Raw genomic sequence first — 17,912 nt, 5'->3', positions numbered from 1 at the left:
AGGGGGTAAAAATGAAATTCAAAATAGAAGTGCGAAGCTAAGAATGAAACAAAAATTTAAAACTCAATGTGTTTGCTTTGGTTTATATTTTCCGTCTATTGATTATGTATTGAGAGTTTAGGTAGGATTCCCCTGGCGTAGGTGAGGTTGACAATTGGATTGCGAAAGCTTTGAACCTATTAAACTTTGTATTACGTTTATCAGCCTATTGAATCCCTAGAGGTTAGGTGAAAGAGGAAAAGGAGTGAAAGCGGGAATAAAGGTGGAAGTGAAAATGTGTATGAAAGTCGGTGTAGAAATGAAAAAAAAATTTTAAATGGCTTTATCTATGTAATTATGTTAACCGTCCTGTGCACAGATGAGTACCGAGGTACCTTTTGCATATTCAAAAGCCATTTTTAAATAATCTACAAACATAAACGGGTTAAAATTGTGTGGCATCGTATGGGAATAAGTTTTCTACAAAAAAGAGAGAACATTGTTTCATATATAATTTCATAAAGATGATTTTTTTAATAAATTAGTTTTTTATTACTAGTTCTCATGGCTGGGATACCCAGGTACCACTCGTAGTTCTCACGTTTTTACATAATCTACAAAAAGAAACAAGTTAAAATTTTGTGGCAACCTATGGGAATAAGTTTTCTACAAACAGGAGAGAAAATTTTTTCAAATATATTTTCATAACGATGGTTTTTTAATAAATTAGTATTTTGTTACTAAAATTAGTTTTTTATTACTAGTTCTCATGTGTGGGATACCCAGGTACCACTAGTAGTTCTCACGTATGAACTGCCTTGTGGTACCCGTGTACCCATCCATGCGAACTAAGAAGAAAAATTATTCATGAACAGGACGGTTAAAGGAGTGTACAATATTAGATATATAATTTCTATATATGAGGTTATTCAGGTGGAAGACGCAGACGGCTTGGGAGTGAAAGCGCGATTGGTAGGGGGAATGAGAGTGCGTGTGAAACAAACATTTTAATTTGCTATATCTCCGTGATTATTTGGAAGGTAATATTTGGTTTGTATGTATGCAGATTCTACAAATAGATTCTATATATGAAGAAATTTTGGCGGGTGAGGTAGAAGCCATGGAAGTGAGAGTAGGAGTGAGAATGGAAGTAGAACAAAAGTGTAAATTCGAAATATCTCTTTAATTATTTGAAGGGGTTTTAACGTAGCGCTACGACAATACAATACCCACTGTACCTACTTTCTTACCTGCACCTGAAACTATGCTTTATACAGCGTAGGAACGTATAGTAGCTGATAGCAGGCAGTTACAGCAATAAAGCAACCATATGACGATCGGAAGTAAATGGCAATATACAGAAGTGCCAAAGTAGTGGTTGATTTCTTGAATTCTTAATAGGCCGTATAAAAGAAGTGAATTTGCTTTATGAAGGTTGAAATTTAAACTTTGTAAACCCAGTTCAAGCATATTTTGGGAAAAAATTCGAAAACTCAAAAAATTGTACAAAAATTTCGAACTTTTTATTTTGAGTTTTCTGAAATTGTTTAGATATGCAATTTTTTATTACAATCATTTTTGTATAACAAAAAAAAAAAATGCAGATGGTGAGAGACCTTTGACTTGTACTTTGAGATACCAAAATTGACTGCGCTACAAAATTGCACACTCAAATAAAAGATCAGATAACTCTGTATTTAAAGTAAGAAATTTGAGCACAATTTTTTTTAATTTATACTAATTAAGTTTGAACTATCGAAAGTAAAAAAAAAATATTGTTGCTGATATTTGCTTAAAAGCGCCATTGCTATTTTTGTTTCCGGCGCTGTATGTGCTAGTTTTTTTTTTTTTTTTTGCTGACAGACGCGACATTTGCTACTGTGGTTTAATTTTTAATTTTGTTATTTGTAGTCGGCATATTTTGTAATTGTGGTTAACTTTGTTTTCATTGCTTGGCAATTATTTTTATTGCTTGCACATTTTTATTTTTTATTTTAATAATGCAATTAATTGCAATTGGTATTTTTTTCTTCTATTTGAATATGGACTTTTGCGCACCATCACATCCTCATTTATTGGTTTACGAGTATGTATGAACAATGCAAAGCACTTAAGTCTTTAAGAAAATGTCAAAAGGAGACCATATTTGACCTCTTTTCCATTATTTTGGCATTTCCATATAATTATGTAACTTAATAATAGTTACGGCAGTAACCTATTCATATTGCAAATGAGAAAGTATGTATGTTTAAATGTCCAGACGTCAGTCTTTGTGGTTTAATCACATCAGAACGCCAATGTCTGAAAGTATCTATTGGTAATTTTTTTTTTTTTTTTTGGAAAAGGTGAGCCCCTGGGTCGCTGGAAATAGTTGATTTCGAGTAATTACTTAATTATTTTGTGAATAAATGGGTTATTTATTTCCTACCGGTCCGTGGTTTTTCCATTGAAGAATTAGTACTTTGGTCGTATGGTACTTATACACGATTTTTTCTGCAGGGTACACCTGCAAGATTAAGCCTAGACCAATTCGCAACTTTATTCCATAACAGTATTCTCCGCATTGCCGCTCTATCCGATATGAGATGTCCAGGCATGTATTGTCCGGAACCTTGAAAAAGCTAATTTTTTTAATGAAATTTCCACTTAATGTAACTGCAATGTCATCTGCGTACGCTGTAACTTGGCGGGCACCACATCGAACCGCCTGAATAGCTGGTCGATGACCAGCATCCAAAGCAGCGGTAACAAGACCCGTGATCCCTTTTTTCAGCGATTTTGTGGCTTCATACGGCCACCACTGTGCAGTAATCATCCTACAATTTAGCATGCAGACGTTACATCTGGTTAGGGCTGGATGTATTTCAATGTGCTAAACACCATAGATGATCGCCTGTTTAGAGCCATTGTTGAAAGCACTAGTATTGTTTAAGTAGACTCCTAGGAAGTACTCCTTATATTCCAAGTTTTTTTTGATGACTTTATTTAACAAAAATCGTGCAAAAGCTTTTATACAATTTTATTTTCAAAACTGAAAAATTTGAAGAAATTATACCCATCATTTCTTTGTGAAAAATTAAACTTTCATGAACATCTAAATATATGTGTCTTGTTTTAGCTCTTAAATGTTGGTGTTGTTGTTGTAGCGTTAATGACAGTCCCCGAAGGCCTTGGGGAGTGTTATCGTTGTCGATTTGGGAAAAATTTAAATAACGTGACATCGGGACGGACAAGGCGACAGGTGTTTCCATTATACCTTGTAAATCTCTTCAAAGCCTTTTCTCCCGGGAGTGGGAGTCGAACCCGCACTCCTACGATAGTTAAAATCGTTACAAAAACAGCAATAATACCACGTTTCTCTGAAATCGCCTTACAAACATGCATAACTTCAACACATAACTACATACGAAGTATGTGATTTGTAGAAGAAAATATATGCGAAAGAAGGCAATTGGGAAAAACTTTACAACAACTGAGGAATGGCGTAGCTGAATGCGTTTGTAACGACTTCAACTATCGTAGGAGTGCGGGTTCGACTCGCACTCCCGAGAGAAAAGGCTTTGAAGAGATTTACAAGGTATAATCGAAACAGCTGTCGCCTTGTCCGTCCTGATGTCACGTTGTTTAAATTTTTCCCAAATTATTAAATAAATTATAAAATTAAAAATTGCTTGAAATAAACGTTTTCACACATTTAAAGCAATACGGGCAATCCCCGATTAATTCATATAAAAATAAGTTTCAATTTAAAATTATGAATAATATATTTGAGCCTTTAAATAATTTTACATTGGTACATCAGCGCTACAGAATATAAAAAAGTATGCGTCCTTTCATATGTATAAAAAGGATGGTGTACACAAAGGTCTAGCCTAGATCGGCATACTTTTAATATGTGTGTACCCTATAATCTTGTCTTTCAGAATGCCAACAATATATAGTCCCGACAAATCTAAATCCTGAACAGACAATATCCCCACAACATAGTATGCCAACTATTCAAAATCCCGACAACTCCATGTCCAAACAACACACAATCTAGTAAAATTTACTAAAATCCCGTTACTACACATTACGCCTATGTAAAAAGGTTATCAGATCGGCTAAAGGTTATTTTATGAAGCGCGGCTGAAGGACGCCTACGCAAAAAAGTGTTTTGCGCAAAAATACTGACGAGAACGTGTCCGATGTTGGATCAGCTAGATGTTGTTAGGCAGAGGTACGTAGAATAATAGAACAAAATCGAAGATATATATTTTTATGACACCAAGTAGGTTTTAACAGTTTATATTGTGACGAATATTAGCAACACTAAGGCATACTATCATTTCTAAGCCGATACTAAGCAGTCACTTGTATCTACATAAACAAATCAATAAATCAATCAAACATATGTACACACAAGAAGCGGAGAGATATGCACAAACACATGAATATAGCAGAGATGCTCAAAAATTATGCAATGATTATTACTCACATATACACGCGATTATTGCTATGAGAAAAGCTTTAAAATCGTGTATCTGTAGTTTATAGCTGATAAGTTTATAGCTGGTAAACAAGTATTAATTCTAGAAGAAGAAACGCCTAGAAGTATGCAAATGAGACAGCAGGGACTACAAAAGGAGTCAAAGCTGAGTAAACAGCAATCAGTTTGATGTAAGCACGCCATCAGTTGCAAAGTATACGTTTTATTGTGAAGTATTTTCAAAGTAGTCTAATAAAGACCGTTTTGCATTATTGAATATTTAAGTAATTTGTTCAACAGTGTAGCGATACGAACGTTAGTAGAAGGTTGCAAAAAGTGGAATTTCCTCAAATACGTTACAATATGTTGTCGAGATTTTATTCCGGGATTTGGTCGTGTCCGGATTATGAATATTCTTACTTGAGTCTTCTAGCAATTATGAATTGTCGGGAGTTGTTGGGTGGGGATTATGAACTGCAGAGATTTGTCCATGTCCAAACTAAATACTTTTTCGGGATTATGTATTTCGATATTTCGTAAGTCGGGAAAATGTCATACACCCATTTAATATTACACTCTTCTGTAAGTTAATATATTTTGTAATGAAAATTATAAATTCATTATAATGAAATATTTTATGAAATTTATTAAAAATTCAGATATTGTTCGCACCTGCTCGTCGATGGATGTGGCGCCATCGTTATAACAATCCAATACAAAAATGCATACAAACAAATTACCGCCAAATACGCATGAAAACTCACGCACAAACATATACATATATATATGTACATACACACATGCGTACATGCGTTTATGGAAATTGTTTTAAGAGTTGAAAAAGTGGTTTTAATTGTGCGTGAGATTGCCTTAAAGTATGGCACAAATGTGGAGATGAAGATGTGGATAATTTTTATCAGGATTTATTGTTATTTTTTTTTCAATTATTACAAATAAAATTACTTTGTATATTCTTAAAACTCATTTGAGACGTGAGTTGTGAATTCAGTTCGTTTATGTCGGACAGCCACAGTTACGTCTAAGCTAGTGGATGACTGCACTGAAATCCTTAATAACTTGGGAGCCAAAAACAAGGTTTTGTTAGATTCCCGGACATCAGGTAGATGAAGGTACTGAACATGTAGGTTACCTAGCAAAGCAGGATGCCATAGCAGCATTGACTCATCCAGAGCCATTTTCTGGACTTACAAAAGCACACACCAGGCAAACTAAACTGGGAAACTAAACAATTCAGACGTCCCTGGATTAACTGCACAGGGAAAAAACAGGCCAAACAGTTTATAATAGCGGCAACGAAAGTATCAGCCAAATTCATTAATCTAATCAGGGAGGACCTAAGAACATTCACTGGGTACTATATGGGGCACTGTGGTCTACGATATCACCTAAGTAAGTTAAATCTATGCGGCACCCAAATTTGTCGTTTCTGTGAGCTGGATGATGAAACGCCGGTTCACCTTCTGTGCGAATGCGTCGCTCTAGCTAGGCAGAGACTCTCCCATCTAGGTGGTGTGACTCTTAATCCCTATGTGATATGGAGTAAAAAGCCTGAAGAGGTACTTAGCTACATCAAAAGCTTCCAGATACTAAAATAAGGCTGAAAGATAATGCACAATAGATCTGCACAAAGGACGCAGTGCTTCTAGGCCTAGTAATAACAATAATAATAATAATATAACAGGCTTGGTTCCTATATACCATTACAACCTACCGTTAACCAATTCAAGTTACAATGCATTTTACATAAGTACAGAAGTTTAAAAATAATCTTCACTTAAGTTACGTATACGACACGTGCCACTCTAATTATACATATGGCGTTGTATATGAGAACTTTGCTTTCGGCAGGAAAAACTGGTGGCACGACAATAGATTTGAAGTAAGAAATCGATATATTATTAACAATATTGCAGTGTTAAAATTTAGCAACAGAAATTTCAAACAAACTTATAAATTGCAAACCCCTACAAGCAAGAAGCAAACGTGCGTTTTTGTGGCTAGTGCGTGCACAACTAATTACCCACACAACACAGCAGCATAAACACACAAACCAGCGAAATTCGTACTAAAACGCACAAATGTGAAATCCAATACAGAGAATTTTCGCGTACTAATTTTAAACTTTTGCAAATACAATGCGTGCGTATCAGTGCAATTAAATAAAAACACCACTCAATTTGTACACATGCACACTCATTAATACAGACGTGCGGGTATGTGTGTGAGTGTACGTTGTTTGTAGCAGAAAATTTTCAACATTTTAATTAATTGCAATATTCGTAAAATTTGTGTTGGTTTGCATTTCTAGGCAGCGGTAAGAAGAGTTCACATTGGTGAAGGATAAACTGCAAATGCATGGCAAAAAAAAAAAAAAATGCTGAAGAAACGGATATCTAACCGAAAAGTCAAAATGTAAGATAAAGCGTGAAATTGGTTGAGTATAAGTTTGTGTAGTATGTGCCAATTATTTAGGAAGTATTAAATTGGCATGTGATACGCCTTTTGCATCCAGGCTTTTTAGTACACACACACAAATGTGCATATGCACAAAAGACTAAGAGTAAGCTCACCTGCATATTTTTAGGCGCAAACGCATTTTGTTAACTCGCCTTAGTTCAATCAACTCACTAACTATAATTTACTTTCTTCTGCTTCTCTCTTTTGTGCATTCTGCGAAAATTTGCATTCACACCATTTGCTTTTGGTAGTAATAAATCATTTAACGCAATCCGCCGACTGTGTGTCCTTGGTATTGTGCGTTTGTTTGGCGGAAGTATTGCGCGTCTAACAAATAAGTGGCAATTTTGCGCGTTAAGTTGTGAGGGTAACAGTTCGGTTTGAAGGTAGCCACAATTTTGCTGAAATTATTGTAAGGTCATCTTAGTCAAGTGAGTTCCAGGTAGAGATGATACATTTATGTTTTTGTGTGTTTGTGCGTTTAAAATTGTATAGAAATTTTATGGCTTTGCTTTCCAGTTCGCTGCCAAATTGCGAAAATTATGCTGGGTTTATGACTTATGAGAAGCCATATAAAAGGGTTTGGCAACTTTTTTTTAGCTGTTATACTCGCAACCAACTTTTATTTTATTTTTAAGCGTACAAAAGTTTGCCTTCGCTGTAACCTCAATTTTCACTTGTGCCTAAAATTATACTTCACATAGTACATCGTCGCGGCCTCTATGGTGTGGTGATAGCATGTTCCGCCTACCACACCAAGAAATCTTGGTTCAACTCCTGGGCAAAGTAACATCAAAATTTGGAAACAAGTTTTTTAAGTTAGAGGAAACTGGGGGTCACCTCTCTTAAGTAATTTGGCAAACTCTGCGTGCGTTTCTGCCATGAAAAGCTGCTAAGTGAGACTGCGTCAGTGAATTTATCAGCCTTGCAACTGCCGTTTTGAACCAAAATAAGATATGTATGTCTCGTTCCGCTAATTCTTAGTGATAATTAAAAGGAGCACGACGCGAATTAGAAGAAAAGCTCAGCCCAAATCTCTTCCGAGGTAAATCGCCCCAAATATTTATTATTATTATTATTATCATAGTATCTGAAGATGCAGCCAATAATATCTTTCAGATAGCAGCTGGTTAATAAGTCACAAACTAAAAGAAGGAAAACGTCCCATGATGACCAAGAGTAAATGGCTATAGGAGGGAGCGCCTAGCACATGGTCAATTTCTTAAATTCATCATTAAAAAGGGCCCATTTAAAATAAATGACTTTTACATTGGTAAGAATGATTACCCTTGGACTAACTTATTTTCTCACCACGCAACTTGATGAAGAAGGGCCCTCTGATTTTACGGCAATGTTGTCCCCTTCCCTCTGCTCTGAATAAGGGTATGAATCGATACGAGAACACCAGTGTCTACCGTTGTGCTTTTGCGCACACAGCGGTGGTTATGAGCATTTTTAGTGCAATCAATTTCTTCCTCAGATAGCTTTTTTAGGTACAGGGATGCGAACTCGAGAAACTCTTTCTGTTATACCTCGGGAGATGTAACAGCGATTCTTGGGTTGGATAGAGTTTTCAACGGCTTCACGATACTACACTGGAAGTTACATGGTTGCATGTGACTAAGTTTAAAAATTTAACAAATAAATAGGATGCTAAGCTGGAGGACAAATATTGCAAAAAACGATAGAAGAAACATACCTTCTTACCATTTATTGTGGTCATTTCAATCATCTCCGAGATAGTCAGGCTAGTAGCTTAACGTTGTTTTGTTACCGCAGCGTACCCGATTTTTATCCGGTAAAGAACCATCAACATCGATAACACTCCCCAAATCCTTCGGCGAGTGTCGTTATCGTTAATACAACAACAAACAACAACTTTTAACTTTCCTACTGAGTACAAAGAAGCATTTCTTGGCAGTAGTGATTCTTCGCTCGATTTCAGAGCTGATGGGGTTGTTTGTGTTTAATGCTGGTTCCCAAATAAACGAAGCCTTTTACTATTTCGAAATTATGGCTACCAACAATAGCTTTACTGCTAAGGCACAAATGCGCTACCTCTTTGCACGATGACAGAATATACTTCTTATTGTCCTCGTTCACAACCAAACACATATATTCTGCTACTTTCTCCAATTTTTAGTAAGCAGAACTTATGGCCCGGGAGTTCAGGCTGATCATGTGAGTGTTGTTAGCGGACACCAGTATTTGTAAGCTCTTATAGAATACTTCTCTAGAGCGTTTAAGTTCTGCAGCTTTTATAGGTTTCTCCAGAATCAAATTAAAAAAAAAACTGGACTATAAGGGGTCACTCTGTAAGGAATCTTGTTAAGTTGCGAACGTTTTAGGAAGATCTCTTTCAAATCTGACTGAGCTGATGATGTTGCTCATCGTTATTTTGAGCAGCAGGGAAACAAAATTACGACACACTGGCATATAGGCAGTGGTCTTTTTGATTTTTGGTGGATAGTAAAAATTAGGTCTGGAGCTGCACTGATAAGGGCAGTGTCAGCAGCCGATATCACGGTGCGTTTCAATCTTTCACACAAACCGTTTGACAGCAGCTTATATGCATTACTCATAAGGCTCATTCCACGATAGTTGGCGTATTTTTCAGGATCCCCCTTCTTGTGGATTTGGCAAAGGAAATTTAGATTTCATTCGTCGAACATGCCCTCGTTCGAGCATATTTTGCATATAAGTTGATACGCCTTGTCATCTTTTCGCCTCCGCATTTGGATAGCTTCAAAAGCAATCTATCCTTGCGTACGACCACGTTTTGATATTTTAATCTAGTTACCGTTATTAATATCTCATCTATTCCATCATCCTCGATTGGGGTCTCGGGCTCATCAGCCATTTTTCTTGGACGTTGATTGGCTCTCTCCATTTAGTAGCACAGATAAATGTTCCCTGAATTACCTCACCACCCTATGGGCCTCAGTTACCAGGTCGCCGTTTTCGTTTTTACAGGAGTTTGCCCTAAGGCTTTAAACCTTCTGTCTGTCACTGGATTTTTTTTGTAAAATTTGCCATGGATATATAATTTGTATAAATTTGCCTTTTTTTTAAATAATACATGGCTAAGAAATATGCTCTTTCACCTGTTTGAAGGTTTTCATGTTTTTTTGTATATAACTACGTATCTTCTGATAACAAAATATTTAGTAGTATTGCATTTTCACTGTAACTAAACATAATTTATTCTTTTTTATTCTACTTTCAGGTAAGTTGCGCAAGAGCACTTAAAACAAGAGAGTGAATAAAATAAATTGCAGTAGAAACTTTGCAGATTATTTTATGACCATTAAGATTTCAAAAGTAAAGAGCAAATATACTTAAGAAGTTAACTTAATATATGTATGTATACAATTCTCATATATAAACACTTATATACATTTATTTGAACTTGAAGTGGATTATTTGCTACCTTAAGTATACGAATATAAACGATAAACCAAAGGCACGTGACATTTCAGCTTAAGTTTAACTTTTGTTTGGTTCACTTGACAAGCAAAATATGCGACAAAAAAAAAATTATATCAACTGTTTACTTACTTTTGGTGCTACTAAGTAAAATTTCAAGTTTGTTTAGCTTTTGCTGCATGAAGCTATGGGCCGCACATACGACTTTATGCAAAGTTTGCTCAAAAGTTTTGTATGCTGGTCGTTGGTTGCTCATACGCCACGTATGTATGTATATATGGCCAACGCAAAGTAATATCCGGTAAGATTGTAGGCAGATGAAAAAAAAATAAACTATAAGAAATAATCTAAGGGGTAAAGAAGTAAACGGCAAATAAGTAAAAAACGAAATAAAGCAAGTATCAAAATTGGAAAACAAAAGGTTTTCGATGCAAATAAAAGCAATAAAAAAACATTGGAAATAATTAGTGCTTGATAGACAGGCATATAAATAACAAAATATAATTTTATGCATTTAAGGGTGTGACAAAAAAATGAATTTGGTTTTTTAATTACCTCAGCCGGGACTATTCCATATTAAATAAAATAGAAAATTTTTGATTAAGCGCATCTTACAGCATTGCGAACAAAAGCTCAGGCGAACGTTTTCCCTCTAGACGATTTCGTCTTTCCTAGATGGCTCAAGGGGTAATGGTGGTGGCCTTACCTTTTATTTATTGATTTATTTATTTATTTATTTAGTGTTTGTACAAGGAAGACTTAGTCTTTTAGGCAGTACATCAATCCGATTAAGTAATTATACCTAAATGTTACAAAAAGAAATTTACTTATTCATCTAAAGATATAACAAAGCATATATAACAAGTAAGGAAGGCTAAGTTCGGGTGTAACCGAACATTACATACTCAGTTCAGAGCTGTGGAGACAAAGTAAGGGAAAATCACCATGTTGTAAAAAGAACCTAGGGTAACCCTGGAATGTGTTTGTATGACATGTGTATCAAATGGAAGGTATTAAAGAGTATTTTAAGAGGAAGTGGGCCATAGTTCTATAGATGGACGCCATTTAGGGATATCGCCATAAAGGTGGACCAGGCCTGACTCTAGAATTTGTTTGTACGATATGGGTATCAAGCGAAAGGTGTTAATGAGTATTTTAAAAGAGCGTGGGCCTTAGTTCTATAGGTGGACGCCTTTTCGAGATATCGCCATACACGTGGACCAGGGGTGACTCTAGAATGTGTTTGTACGATATGGGTATCAAATGAAAGGTGTTAATGATTATTTTAAAAGGGCGTGGGCCTTAGTTCTATAGGTGGACGCCTTTTCGTTATATCGTTATAAAAGTGGACCAGGGTTGACTCTAGAATGCGTTTGTACAATATGGGTATCATACCAAAGGTGTTAATAAGTATTTTAAAAAGAAGTGGGCCTTAGTTCCATATGTGGACGCCTTTTCGAGATATCGCCATAAACGTGGACCAGGGATGACTCTAGAATTTGTTTGTACTATATGGGTATTAACCGAAAGGTGTTAATGAGTATTTTAAAAGGGAGTGGGCCTTAGTTCTATGGGTGGACGCCGTTTCGAGATATCGCCATAAAGGTGGACCAGGGGTGACTCTAGAATTTGTTTGTACGATATGGGTATCAAACGAAATGTGTTAATGAGTATTTTAAAAAGGAGTGGGCCTTAGTTCTATATGTGGACGCCTTTTCGAGATATCGCCATACACGTGGACCAGGGGTGATTCTAAAATGTGTTTGTACGATATGGGTATCAAATTAAAGGTATTAATGAGGTTTTTAAAAGGGAGTGGCCCTTAGTTCTATATGTGAAGGCGTTTTCGAGATATCTACCAAAATGTGGACCAGGGTGATCCAGACTGTCATCGGTCGGGTACCGCTAATTTATTTATATATGTAATACCACGAACAGTATTCCTTCCAAGATTGCAAGGGCTTTTGATTTCGCCCTGCAAAACTTTTTCATTTTCTTCTACTTAATATGGTAGGTGTCACACCCATTTTACCAAGTTTTTTTCTAAAGTTATATTTTGCGTCAATAGACCTATACAATTACCATGTTTCATCCCTTTTTTCGTAGTTGATATATAATTATGGCATTTTTTTCATTTTTCGTAATTTTCGATATCGAAAAAGTGGGCGTGGTCATAGTCGGATTTCGACCATTTTTTACACCAATACAAAGTGAGTTCAGATAAGTACGTGAACTGAGTTTAGTAAAGATATATCGATTTTTGCTCAAGTTATCGTGTTAGTGGCCGAGCGGATGGACAGACCGTCGACTGTTTATAAAAACTGGGGGTGGCTTCAACCGATTTCGCCCTTTTTCACAGAAAACAGTTATCGTCCTAGAATCTGAGCCTCTACCAAATTTCACAAGGATTTGTAAATTTTTGTTCGAATTATGGCACTAAAAGTATTCTAGACAAATTAAATGAAAAAGGGCGGAGCCATGCCCTTGACTTTTCTTTTAAAATTTGAATTAAAAAAAATTTTTTTTTAAAAAGTGACCGTGGTCGTTCTCCGATTTTGCTAATTTTTATTAAGCAGACATATAGTAATAAGAGTAACGTTCCTGCCAATTTCATCATGATATCTTCAATGAATGCCAAATTACAGCTTGCAAAACTTCTAAATTACCTTCTTTTAAAATTGGGCGGTGCCACTCCCATTGTCCAAAATTTTACTAGTTTTCTATTCTGCGTCAAAGTGCAACTCACCTACCAAGATTCATCGCTTAATCCGTATTTGGTAATGAATTATCACACTTTTTAGATTTTTCGAAATTTTCGATATCGAAAAAGTGGGCGTGGTTATTGTCCGATATCGTTCATTTTATATAGCGATCTGAAATGAGTTCCACGGAACCGACGTACCATCATTTCATCAAGATACCTCAAAATTTACTCAAGTTATCGTGTTAACGGACAGACGGACGGACGGACGGACGGACGGACATGGTTCAATCGAATTTTTTTTCGATACTGATGACTTTGATATATGGAAGTCTATATCTATCTCGATTCCTTTATACCTGTACAACCAACCGTTATCCAATCAAATTTAATATACTCTGTGAGCTCTACTAAACTGAGTATAAAAACCGAAAAGTTAAATACATACAAATTTTCAATAGTATATATTATCAAACATTCACTTAAAACTTTAAAGATTTAGAGTAACTTACGAGTTAAGAAAAGAAAATGCTGCTAGTTTGAAACATCCTGCTTCTTTAATAGTTTTTTTTTTTTGAGGGAAGTGAATTCCATAGACAGATTGTACTGACAAAGAACAGTCTTGAGGATGTTGTATATTTAAACTTAGGGACCAATAGATTTAGGGTCCGAGTGGACTGACACAAATTTAGTTTTTCAAATAAGTAAGGTGGATTTTTGGAATGAAGTAGCTTATGCAAGAAGCATAGATTTCTAAGTTTTAAGAAGTTATTAACATTACTTCCGAGAATTTGTACGGCATATGAAGAGATATGATGAAATTTCTTTTTAGAAAAAACGAAACGGGCAGCATTGTTTAAGGCAAGCTGCAATTTATTATGTGAAGACGAATCAAGATTACTCTATATAAGTTCCCCATAAGAACTTTTTGGAATTATAAGAGATTTGACCAGCTTCATTTTTGTTTCACGTGTACAAATTTTCTGTACAAATTTCGAAGGGTATTATATATTTTACCGACCATAAGGTTAACATGGTCCACACAAGTTAATTTAGAGTTAATTCTGAAGCCTAAATTGGTGACCATGTCTTGGAATAATATTTTGTCTTCATTAAGTATAACTTCAGGAACGCTGTTCAAGTCACATGTTGCGCTTGATATTGCTAACGCCTTAGATTTCGTTGCATTCATATATAACTTATTTCTGTGAGCTCAATTTCCTATGCGTGATAAGTCTTCATTCAGCCTGACGAACAAGTCTTCGGTAAGCCCAATAGGGCGTGACAAGTATATTTGTGTGTCGTCCGCGTAGAGATGTATTTTGACATTTTGGCAACAAGGAACTATGTCGTTAATAAAAAGTGTAAACAATATTGGACCCAAAATAGATCCTTGTGTGACACCAGATGTTATAAGCTTTAAGTTTGAGACATTATCACCGCATTGAACTTGCTGAAATCGGGCTGTGAGGTAGTTTTGGATTAGCTTTATAGCATAAGAGCTGAAGATATAGTTTATATCCAGCTTACGAAGAAGTATTCTGAAGTCAACTGTGTCAAAAGCTTGTGAGAAATCTAAAAGTACAAGTACTGTAAGCTCATTACGGTTATAGGCAGGGCGTATGTCTTCAAGAATCTTAAGCATGGCAGTAGCGCTTCTATATCCTCGCCTGAATCCCGACTGGTCCTGAGATAGTAAGTTATTATTATATATATAATCAATTATCTGCTTAACTAATAGCTTCTCATAAACCTTAGACAAGGCTGGCAACAGGCTAATTGGTCTAAATTCTTTGGAAGAACATGGAGACTTAACTTTAAGAATACGGATAACATTAGCTATTTTCCATTGACTTGGAAACCCACCGGACATAATTGAAAAGTTAAAAATATGTGTTAGTGAAGCTGTAACAAATGGAAGTATAAGTTTAATAAATCGTATACTGATGCTATCGACTCCAACGGCGTTAGACTTAACGTCAAATATAGCATCCAAGACATCACTTTCGGTTAAAACTGAGAAGTCAAAAATATCAATATCAATATTTGTTCATCTGCCTATACTACCCATCTTACTGTATTCATAACTGGTGTTATGATCATCATTATAATTTACACTGTTATCGCTTATATTACCATTCAGGAAGTGTGAGTTCATGACATTAGGGTCAAATTTGCATTGAATATTATCATTTTTGGATACTCCAAAAGTGCAAAGATTCTTCCATAGCATTTTTGGAGGCAAATTTGCATTAAATTTATTATCCAAATATGCCACTTTAGCATTCCGGATACAAAAGGTAGCTTGAGTGCGCAAAAGACGATATGCTTCCCATTTGTTTTCATATGGAAATTGCTTCCATTCTCTGTAAGCTTTCTCACGTTTTCTTAAAAGCTTAAAAATTTCATTTGAGAACCATGGTTTTTATGACCTTGGATTTTAACGGTTTTTAGAGGAACATATTTATTAAAAAGTGATTGACAAGGCTATTAAAATATCCCAACTTTTCGTCTAACATAGAGAAGAAAAAGCTTCCATTCCAGTCAAGAAAAGCAGCCTTATTACTTAGCTTATCTAGGTTTACAGCAATATAGTTCCTATAGGTCAATTCAAAGTCGGGCTCTTTTACGTTGAATTTCAGATCATACGATAAAAATAACATGGCGGTCTCGCGTTTATCATACACCACTCTGTGCAATATTATATATTTGATCCTGGCATCGACCGCAGGGACAATGTCTTAGAACGTCAAGGCCTATCTGTCCGGTCAGGCGATGCAAACATAGAAATCATCAACATCTACATCCCTCCTGCCACCTGTTGCCCAAGTGGATACCGCCCTAATATCAGGGTCTTACTCCCTGGCAACAATCACATTATTCTAGGCGATTTCAATGCCCATCATGATCTATGGCATTCAAACTTGCGGGCGGACAGTAGGGGTGAGATGTTGGCGGATCAAATAGAAGAAACGACGTTCTGCACAATAAACGGAGACGCCCCCACACGTATGGTAGGAAGATGTCGCAGCTCGCCAGATATCTCAATCGTGAGCGCAGAATTCGTAAACTGCGTCAACTGGCAGCCGATGGTAACATTGGCATCCGACCACCTGCCCATATTTATTTCGCTTGAGCGTACCGCCGACTTCATCGTCACTGAAAAACGCACTTTCATAAACTTCAAAAAAGGAAAGTGGGAAGAATATAAATCCTTTACAGACAACCGCTTTGCTACCCTCCCTATTCCGACTGATGTCCGCCAAGGGGAGCGTGCCTTCCGTAAGGTCATTGAATCCGCCTCGGCACATTTCATTCCCGTCGGGAGAATTCCCGAAATCCGGCCCCACTTCCGGGCGGAGGCCGCAAAATTAGCGAGAGAACGTGACCTTATAAGATAGCTTGATCCAGGCGACCCCAAAATAAGGGATATAAACCAACGCATCAGATTGCTTGTGGATGAACACAAGCGGGCGAAATGGGAGGAGCACCTAAGAGGTTGTAACCTCTCTACCGGTGTGGGTATACTTTGGTCTACCGTAAAGTCCCTACCGAATCCGACTAAGCACAAAGACAAAGTTTCCATCGCCTTTGGCGGCAAAGTGCTGTCGGACGCGAAAAAATGCGCGAGCGCTTTCTGCCGACAATATATAATGCATCCTATGGTCGACAAAGATAGACGGAGAGCCATGAACATGCACATAAACACAAATTCAGCGCGTCACCAATCACCATCACCGCTAAAGAGGTTGAGGATGCCATTGGTCGTGCTAAACCATCCAAAGCAGTGGGCCCAGACGGCATAGCCATACCGATGCTTAAAAGCCTAGGGAAAGAGGGTTTCAAATATTTAGCGCATGTCTTCAACCTGACTCTTTCCATCTTTGTCATACCTGAGAAATGGAAAATGGCCAAGGTGGTCCCGCTACTAAAGTCTGGGAAACCAGCTAACATAGGTGAGTCGTATCGTCCGATATCTCTCCTATCGCCAGTGGCAAAGACGCTTGAAGCCATTTTGCTCCCTTATTTCCAAGCAAATTTGCAGCTAGCCCCTCATCAGCATGGCTTCAGAAAACTCCATAGCACTACCACCGCGCTAAATGCCATTAGCACCCAGACAAATTGCGGTTTAAATCAATACCCCCACCATAGAACAGTACTCGTAGCGCTAGACCTATCAACAGCTTTTGATACGGTCAACCATGGCTCGTTACTGCAAGACCTGGAAGGATCTACCCTTCCCCAATGCCTTAAAAGGTGGACCGCAAATTATCTGGGTGGTCGGCAGGCATCGGTGTAATTTAGAAACGAAACATCAAAACCAAGGAGAATTAAACAAGAGGTGCCACAGGGTGGTGTCCTATCCCCCTTTTGTTTAATTTCTACATATCTAAGCTACCTTCACCACCGGAAGGAATCACAATTGTTTCCTACGCCGATGACTGCACAATAATGGCCACAGGCCCAGGCCAAAAGATCGATGCGCTACGAAATAAAATAAACGGCTACCTCTCTGATCTCTCCAGTTTTTTCGCCTTGCGAAACCTGGCATTATCACCGACTACATCTTCCGCGACCGTATTTACCACATGGACCTCCCAAATGTCGACCATTTCGAACGTCGATGGCACTACGCTACCGACTGTCCTACACCCCAAAATCTTGGGTATGACGTTTGATCAGGATCTACATTTTGGTGAGTGCGCAGCCACAATTGTTCCGAGAATTCAGAGCCGTAACAAAATCCTCAAATCCCTCGCTGGCAGTACTTGGGGAAAAGATAAACAAACGCTCATGACTACATACAAAGCAATTAGCCAGCCGATTACGTGCTACGCGTCACCCATATGGTCGCCAAGC

General features: G+C 37.1%; 1 protein-coding gene across 4 annotated transcripts in view; it reads left to right on the top strand.

Annotated features, from left to right (window-relative positions):
* Positions 1-17,912, top strand: part of LOC137233654 (bromodomain-containing protein DDB_G0280777-like) — a 765,544-nt gene that overhangs the window by 235,864 nt on the left and 511,768 nt on the right. The window contains exon 5 of one of the 4 annotated variants that reach the window (XR_010947523.1): positions 10,152-10,982. The exons of the other annotated variants lie outside the window; for them this stretch is intronic. The gene's annotated coding sequence lies outside the window, so the exon portion shown is untranslated. Of the gene's footprint in view, positions 1-10,151; positions 10,983-17,912 lie in introns of those variants that run through there. 4 annotated transcript variants of the gene reach the window in all.

This window comes from Eurosta solidaginis, chromosome 5 (genome assembly GCF_040869045.1).
Source record: "Eurosta solidaginis isolate ZX-2024a chromosome 5, ASM4086904v1, whole genome shotgun sequence".
In the NCBI taxonomy this organism is placed as follows: Eukaryota; Metazoa; Arthropoda; class Insecta; order Diptera; family Tephritidae; genus Eurosta; species Eurosta solidaginis.
Note: the sequence above shows the minus strand (reverse complement) of the source record. Positions and strands in the feature narration are given on the sequence as shown.